Source organism: Meleagris gallopavo, chromosome 2 (genome assembly GCF_000146605.3).
Source record: "Meleagris gallopavo isolate NT-WF06-2002-E0010 breed Aviagen turkey brand Nicholas breeding stock chromosome 2, Turkey_5.1, whole genome shotgun sequence".
In the NCBI taxonomy this organism is placed as follows: Eukaryota; Metazoa; Chordata; class Aves; order Galliformes; family Phasianidae; genus Meleagris; species Meleagris gallopavo.
The window spans coordinates 1,697,062-1,704,248 of record NC_015012.2 but is presented as its reverse complement, the minus strand read 5'-3'; the positions used below and the strand labels follow the sequence as shown (position 1 = coordinate 1,704,248).

Sequence of the window (7,187 nt, the reverse complement as noted above, 5' to 3'; positions counted from 1 at the left end):
GTTAAGAACTCTGAATTTACAGACAAGGAGTGCAGTGGAAGCAATTCATCCCCAATTTTTTTCCAGTAGCAAACTCCCTACCATTGCAGAGAGCAGGATAAGTCTTTGAAAGCAAATAGTGTGGGAGCCTTACTCACTATTTAGGAGCACCAGAAGAAGGACAGATACTGGAGGAGGCAGCCCATGGCTCTCAGGATTCCTGCCAAAACTTGTTGGCTTAAAATACCTGAAAAGACAGATAAGACAGATTTCACTGTCACCAACAACCACGCGGTCAGATCCCAATATTTACTCTTTGCACGTACTTAAGTCTCAGAAACAGACTGTTAGAAGACAAAGAATGTAAGCATGTATACATATTTACTGAATACAGTCTGTCAGTTCATAATAGTGCATTCATATTGTTCATGCGCCTGGTCTTGTGTGTGTGCATGTGTATGAATGTGTGTGTGTGACAAATGCACAACCCAAACTGGGCAGAAATGTCTCCAGGTTTGCTTGTGATGGCAGGTTATTTTCTTTGCTCACTCACAGGAAAAGATGAATGAGGAAAATTCCAACCCTGTTTAACAAAAAGCTCTGAAACTGGATTTTTTTTATTTTGACAACTGAAATTAATTTTGTTTAGAAATGTTCCATTAAACACAGAGACCTAGAGATGCAAAATGCAAGCAATAACTGACTTGTTCGTTCTACTTTTTCAATTTATGACAATATTGGAGATGCTAGCCTTTTGCTGGAATTCAGGACAGAAGAAAACTGGCTCAAAAGAAGGAAACCAGGAAATAAAAATAAAAAGATCAACAGCCACACCTTCTCACTGGACAGGAAAATCAGTGCTGTCCCACTCCATCAGCTGCAGAGCTATTATATTTGAAGTTGTTAAGTGAATCTCTGCATAGGCACAGCCACATAGTCACGTTCCTGTACTGAGGATGGAGGAGTCCATGGGTTTTCTCCAGTGATGCAGAGTGAGGTCTTCACATCAGCAGGGAGGATGGAAGCAGCCTAAGGCTTTGTGGATGACATGGTACTAAAAAAGAGTGGTGAGCATTACGGAAATCACTGTGTTTTTCTTGGTGAAGGTTCAGCGAGGACTCAGTGGGTTTTTGTTCGGTTGGTTTCAAAGTGTATTAAACTTCATCTAAGTCAACATTCTGTCCATCTTTTCCAAAAAGCCACAGGAAACAATGGCAACTGAACCTCTGAAATACTATTGCGAAGCAACTCTTTCTGCTTTGAAGAGCTATTAAAAATCTGGGAAAACATTGAGACTTAGAATAGTTAAGATCAGATAGCAAAATATGCAGAGCAGAAAGTTCCTTTAGTAGCTTCAAGGAGATGTGCAAAGGGAGGAACCTTCCTTGTTTTGCAGTTTTCATCGAGAGGAAGCACAAATTTTGGCACCTAATGAACGTTGATTTTTAAATATCTTAACCTAAGCCACATATAACTCTGAATTGCACAGTTACACTTTTTCAAGTTACCATATTAACTTGATTACATCCATCTGGTTTTTCTTTGTGTTTTTTTTTTTTTTAAATCTCATTTAATTGTCTTAAACTTACTTTATTATGTTGTGCTTTTCATTGCTGTTTCGAAGAAAAGAAAACACATACCCATTTTGTGCTTTTCAAAGTATTCTTCAAGATGAAAAACATCAACCAGGATCATTTTGAACAAAATTGCCAGTGAAATGATGAGTATCTACTAAAGTGGTAGAAGCAGACAGCCTTGTTGTCTCTTTCAAGCTTATCAGATGATAAAACACGAATTGCAATTTTCTGTAACACTAAAGTTATTCTAAAAAAATGTTTTCAACCTGTAAAAACCAAACTCTTAAAAAACCAAAACAGGTTGATCTAGTAAACAGACGACCAGACAAGATGACAGCAATCTGAAATTAAGCCAGTAAAACCAGGGGTTCCAGTGCTACACTTGCTGTGGGTTGGCCTGACATAGTTATGGTTTTATGGTAACAAGACCCTTAGAAGCATGGCTGCAAAAATTCCTAGAACATGCCACCGAACACTACTAAAGACTAGACTCTTGTGTTTGCAAACATGCCAATTTGAAAAGACTTTCTACAAGAAATGGCATCGCACCAAGAAAAATAAGAGGAAAATTACGGAAGTGCTTATTTTGCATATAGAGGTCAACTTTTGTGATGGTTTGTAGTCACTATTGGCCCCAAACAAATTAAGAAATTCATGAGGATATCAAGGGATTTCAATCTATTTGCTCGTGTCCATCTGGAGTAGCAAAGTGTTACAATATTCTCACTCAATTTTTCCTTTCAGCAACTATGGAATTAGTGTAGTGCTTCACTAGTAGCCCTTGAAGGTCTGTGCAGCTCAGACATGGCAGTGTAGTGTTAGTATCCAGAAATATTAGCAGCCTGCAAGGATAGCTGGGAGAAGGGATTCCCCACCACCTGTGGGACCAGGAACTCAGTGCTCACAGACTCGTGCAAAGGGAGGGTTGGATTTTTTTTTGCTAGCTGAAGAAGTTATCTTACAGAATGCTTAGGACCCACCTGGGATGGAAACCATTCCTTAGTAGCTTCATTAAAGCTGCAGGTAGAAGTTGTGTCACATACACAAATATAACATTGTTGAAGAAATCAAAAAGCAGATTGGCTTTTTCCCCTTTCATAGATAATTATGGTTCACCATAAAATAAAAGCAACTACAAGGCAGTTACATTTGTGAGATATTGACAAGGCACATATTCTTTGGTAGATAAAAAAAATGGAAGCTTCAATTTTCGGCTGATACATAACATATTGCTACTTCAGTGCTTTGAATGTATAAACATCACTGTACTGTGTGCCTGTATATTTGATTTTATAGAATTTATGTTTATGTTTTTTTTGTGGTTAAAAACAAAAACAAAAACAATTTCTGTGTTTAATCAGGCGAGCATGCAGAGAAGCTGAGTGTTGGGCACTGAACAGTGACGATGTTGGGAGCTCCAGGGCTTGAAACAGAATGAGTAATGAAATTGGAAAGTTAATATGACTGATTCATCCACTACTGCAACTTGATATATCAGAACTTTTCATATTAGAAACCCATGCATCTTAACTACATTGAAATTACAGCACACACTATAATTATTCTCAACTACATGTTAAATGCTTTAGCTACATAAGAGCCTATCACACATATTTCATACTTAATTAAGGGATAATTGCAGTTATGTCATCCTTGTCACAGAATTGGCTTTCAGAGTAATTATAAACCTTGATTAAGTATGGCCATGTGGCCTAGATTAACCATTTTACTGAAAAACAAACAAACAAACAAACAAACAAACAAACAAAAACCAGAAAAATATCTACAGCACAGATACGTCATAAAATTTAGAATCCATACAGCACTCTAAGAATGCTTAGAGTAATGCAAATAAAGTACTGAATACGTACATGGATGGGACTTATGCAGGACACAGACTGGCCTTTCCAATAACTCCAGATGCAACAAATGGTTTTGGAAACCTCCCAGATATACAATAATTAGCAAGACCATTTCCGACACAGCTCTATACAATCTACATTAAAGTTATTGGATTTTTCTGATGAAAATTCTGCACAAAGAAAAGCAACTGCTTTACATCTATTTCCCAGTCAGCACAAACAAATTACATGAAAGTTAAACTGACTGCTTATGATTAGTGACTGTCAAATCAGAAAGTCACCTAGGGTTAGGGAGCAGTTAGGATCATGAGTGTTAAGTTCTTGGCATTAAGCACTCACACGTCTAGTGTGAATGTACTAAGTGATTTATCATTTGTGCAAAGCATTTATTTAGTACAGAAATACACCTCCATATTTATAGAGGATCAATTCAATACTTGGCTAGTTCTAAACCCCCTCAGGAATAACAATAAGGACTAGAAGAGTCAAGCCTGCCCATGGCAGGAGGGTTGGAACTAGATGTCTTTGAAGTCCCTTCCAACCCAAGCCATTCTGTGACAATCTATGACACTGATCCTATGATTCTATGAATTAAGGATAACAATAATTATTATCTATAGCTAAAGAACAGATCTATTTTTTCAGGACAATCATACAGCTGGCTAACCAGATGCGTTACTTGTTAGCCAGATGGGATTTCAGGGTAAAGTAAGGAAACAGGCTGACTTTTTGAGAGCAGCACTGGGGTATAAATGAAGGGTGAACCTAATTTCTTGAACTGTGCTCAGAGGGATTTCCATTCCTAAATACTTTGTGTCACCATCACAGCAGAAGGACACATATTCTGGCGTATCAAAATGAAGTGCAGGAGGAAGATCAACCCAGTGGCATTATTCAGCGGAAGATAGTAGTGGGAATGCAACATCCCTAGACCTAGGGCTAAGCGCACTCAGTGAAGCATCAACCACTTCCTTTCTCTGCTGGGTCCCTCTCTACCCACGGGCACCTCATTGAGCCTCCAACAACCCTCTCCATACCAGGAAGGTATCATAGGCTTGGAAGATATAATTCACAAGACTGTTTCTGTTAGATGTCTTAACTATATCCTATAGCTTTGATAGGTTAAAGACAGAAGACAATTATACTTTGAAGTTGTAAAGCACCTGCTCTGGTGTTTTACTCAAAGGTTTATTCCTTCTTTTGAGGTTGAGTTATCACTGTGATTTCCATGACAATGTCTTAATAATTTTCAAAAAAGTTTAATTCTTTGGAAGAAGTTACCCTTAATTTAAGCGAGGTGTCCGAATTGCTTCCTTCTTGGAAAAATCCAGCATATGCCTATCTTAAATTATCTTTACAGAAATTAGATTATGGCTGTTGGAGAGAAAGCTTGAGATTGGTGTGCCCAGATAACATCACCTCTCCTCTTTGTAAGTGGTGACAAAAAAAACCCAAACTATCAGCTTGACTAAATTAATTTATTTCAACCTCAGTACACAAATTATTCCATCTGGAGCACTATTCAGGGAAGTATAGATACAGCCAATAATGTCTCCATAAATTCTAGCCAGAAGAGTGACCTTAGTTGTCTAAGTCACTATCTCACAAAATATCCATATTTTGTAGGCAATGCAAATGTTCCTTTTGGATAGGCTTTCCAGAGCTGTGAGAATCAATATAACTTTAACTGCACTTCTGTTGTTGTAGTTTTAGAACAGATTTCTCTAAGCTCATTTATGACATTGCCAGTTGTTATGAATCTAGAACCTAGGAGAGCTTCCCTCCTGGGAAGTACACTTATCATTGGAATTGAAAGCTAAATTCCTGTCCATGTGTAGCTCTCTAATAAACTTAAGTTGAGCTGCAGGTAAGTACTTCTACCTGGAAGAGAGAGGCAAGATTTCATGTCCTCTTTCTGAAGTATTTTCTTTTGGCTAAAGAACAAGATCTGGTTTGCGTGCATAGGAATCCTCATTCCTATAGATTTCAAATATACTTATCAGCATTTTTTGGCATTGCTAATGCTGCCAAATCCAACTTTTCCAAGTCAAGGAACAGATACCCAGATTGAACTACAAAGTATTTTTTCACTCCACGTATTTTAGAGATAGATAAATCTCACCCAGTATAGGTCAACTGACACCACAAAGCACCCTTCTTGTTATATGCATTTAGGTTGCTATTTGGCAAGGAATGCCAGTACATGCAGTGGATGATATAGTACTTGCTCCGAAGAAGCCGGAGCTCAATTATATTGACTTCTGTGGAGTAATGATTTTGTCCAAGGTTTTTTAAGATTAGGCACATGTGTAGATGCTTTGCTGAACCAAAGCATCAGAGATAAAAGTCATCCATCATTTGTGTGTCTCAGGTTTTCTGATCAGCTAATCTAACTCTGTGGCTCATATCCTGCAAACAGCTAGCTGCCTTGTGCCATTTTCTTCTTATAGAAGTGGCAGCAAGCCCAATGGTTTTGTTCAGTTTCTTTCAATTCAATTACAAAAACGAGTGAGCTATTTTCTAAGATTTTCTTTACCAAATTCCTCATGTTAGAAAATATTTTAAAATAGTGTGATATAAAAGCCAAGTCTAATGGCATCCCAAACAAAACATTGGCAGTTATTGTTTATGAAGCATATTGGAGCTAGATGATCTTGAAGGTTCCTTCCTACTCAAGCCATTCTACAATTTACAAAACTTAAATCCCCTCCCTCACCAGCTCACGTGAGACAGCATAACAGAGGATAGAGGGGAAGTCAGGAGGAGAATGACAGCATAATGGAAGCACAGGGTTGCCAGGCAAGGAGCAAAATGAGTTGTGCCATCTCTACCCTGCAGCTGTGGTACCTGGGTGAAAAGGAGTGAATCACTACTGAGCTTCAATACAGCTATATTCATCCTGTCTCAGTGCAAGAATTAATGTGAGTACTTCAGTGTTATTTCAGTTCATTTGGAAGGTCTGTGCTCAAGCTCAGGCTGATGCTGGTCTCTCCTCAACAGGAGGATGAAGAATGGGTCTCTGATTTAGCTTCCCTGTTGGTGATTGCATTTTAAATATGAACAATTTGGAAGTACAGCCCTTGAAAGCATGCTCTCCTTATTGCTTGAGAGAAGGCAACAATAAATGCTTCAGACTCTACCCAAAGTAATTACTTTTGCTACAATTTGCTTAAAAAGATGCTACCTAAGGAATCTGAAAATTGCTTACCAGCTTAGAGACAGTCCAAATTAAACTTTTGTTTAAGATAGCAGAAATATGGCCATGTGAATTAGTACAAGGAAGAAAAGTCATATTTTGAAGTTGAACTGATTTCTGTAGGGGCTGTTTTTGCTCATCCTTATCCTGACATGGAAAACCTGAATACTGCGCATTCAGTAGCTGCTATATTTAGGCAGAGCCCTGCCTGTATATCTCTGCCAGTTATTAATGCTGTCAGGCATGATAAAGTGCTGTATTAGATTTGTCTATGTTTGTTGTTCTCCTGATTTAAGCTATTTCGGCTGAAAATTCTCATGTGAAGTTTCTACCTCAAGTTCCATCAGTTAGAAACATTTAGGTGAGAGAGAAGCAGCTGTTGCCAATGTAAGAACTCAGCAACTATGAGCTGCTTCCAAACCTCTCTCCCAGCTTCTCTCAAAATAAACTTCAGAATTGTCTCTGGCTTATCTTACACCTATTCTGGTTAAAGAACTTCAAATTTAGCACTGAAGATCAGCGGATCACCAGGATACTACAACCTTGAAGAAAAAGCATGCCAATTTTGGCTTT

At 38.2% G+C, this 7,187-nt stretch overlaps 1 long non-coding RNA gene across 1 annotated transcript; it reads left to right on the top strand.

Moving 5' to 3' along the window:
• Positions 1 to 4,933: 4,933 nt before the first annotated feature.
• On the top strand, positions 4,934 to 6,863 carry LOC109366387. The gene is made up of 3 exons (XR_002112691.1): positions 4,934 to 5,285; positions 6,138 to 6,339; positions 6,419 to 6,863. It is a non-coding gene; the product is annotated as an uncharacterized LOC109366387 (long non-coding RNA).
• Positions 6,864 to 7,187: the final 324 nt, after the last annotated feature.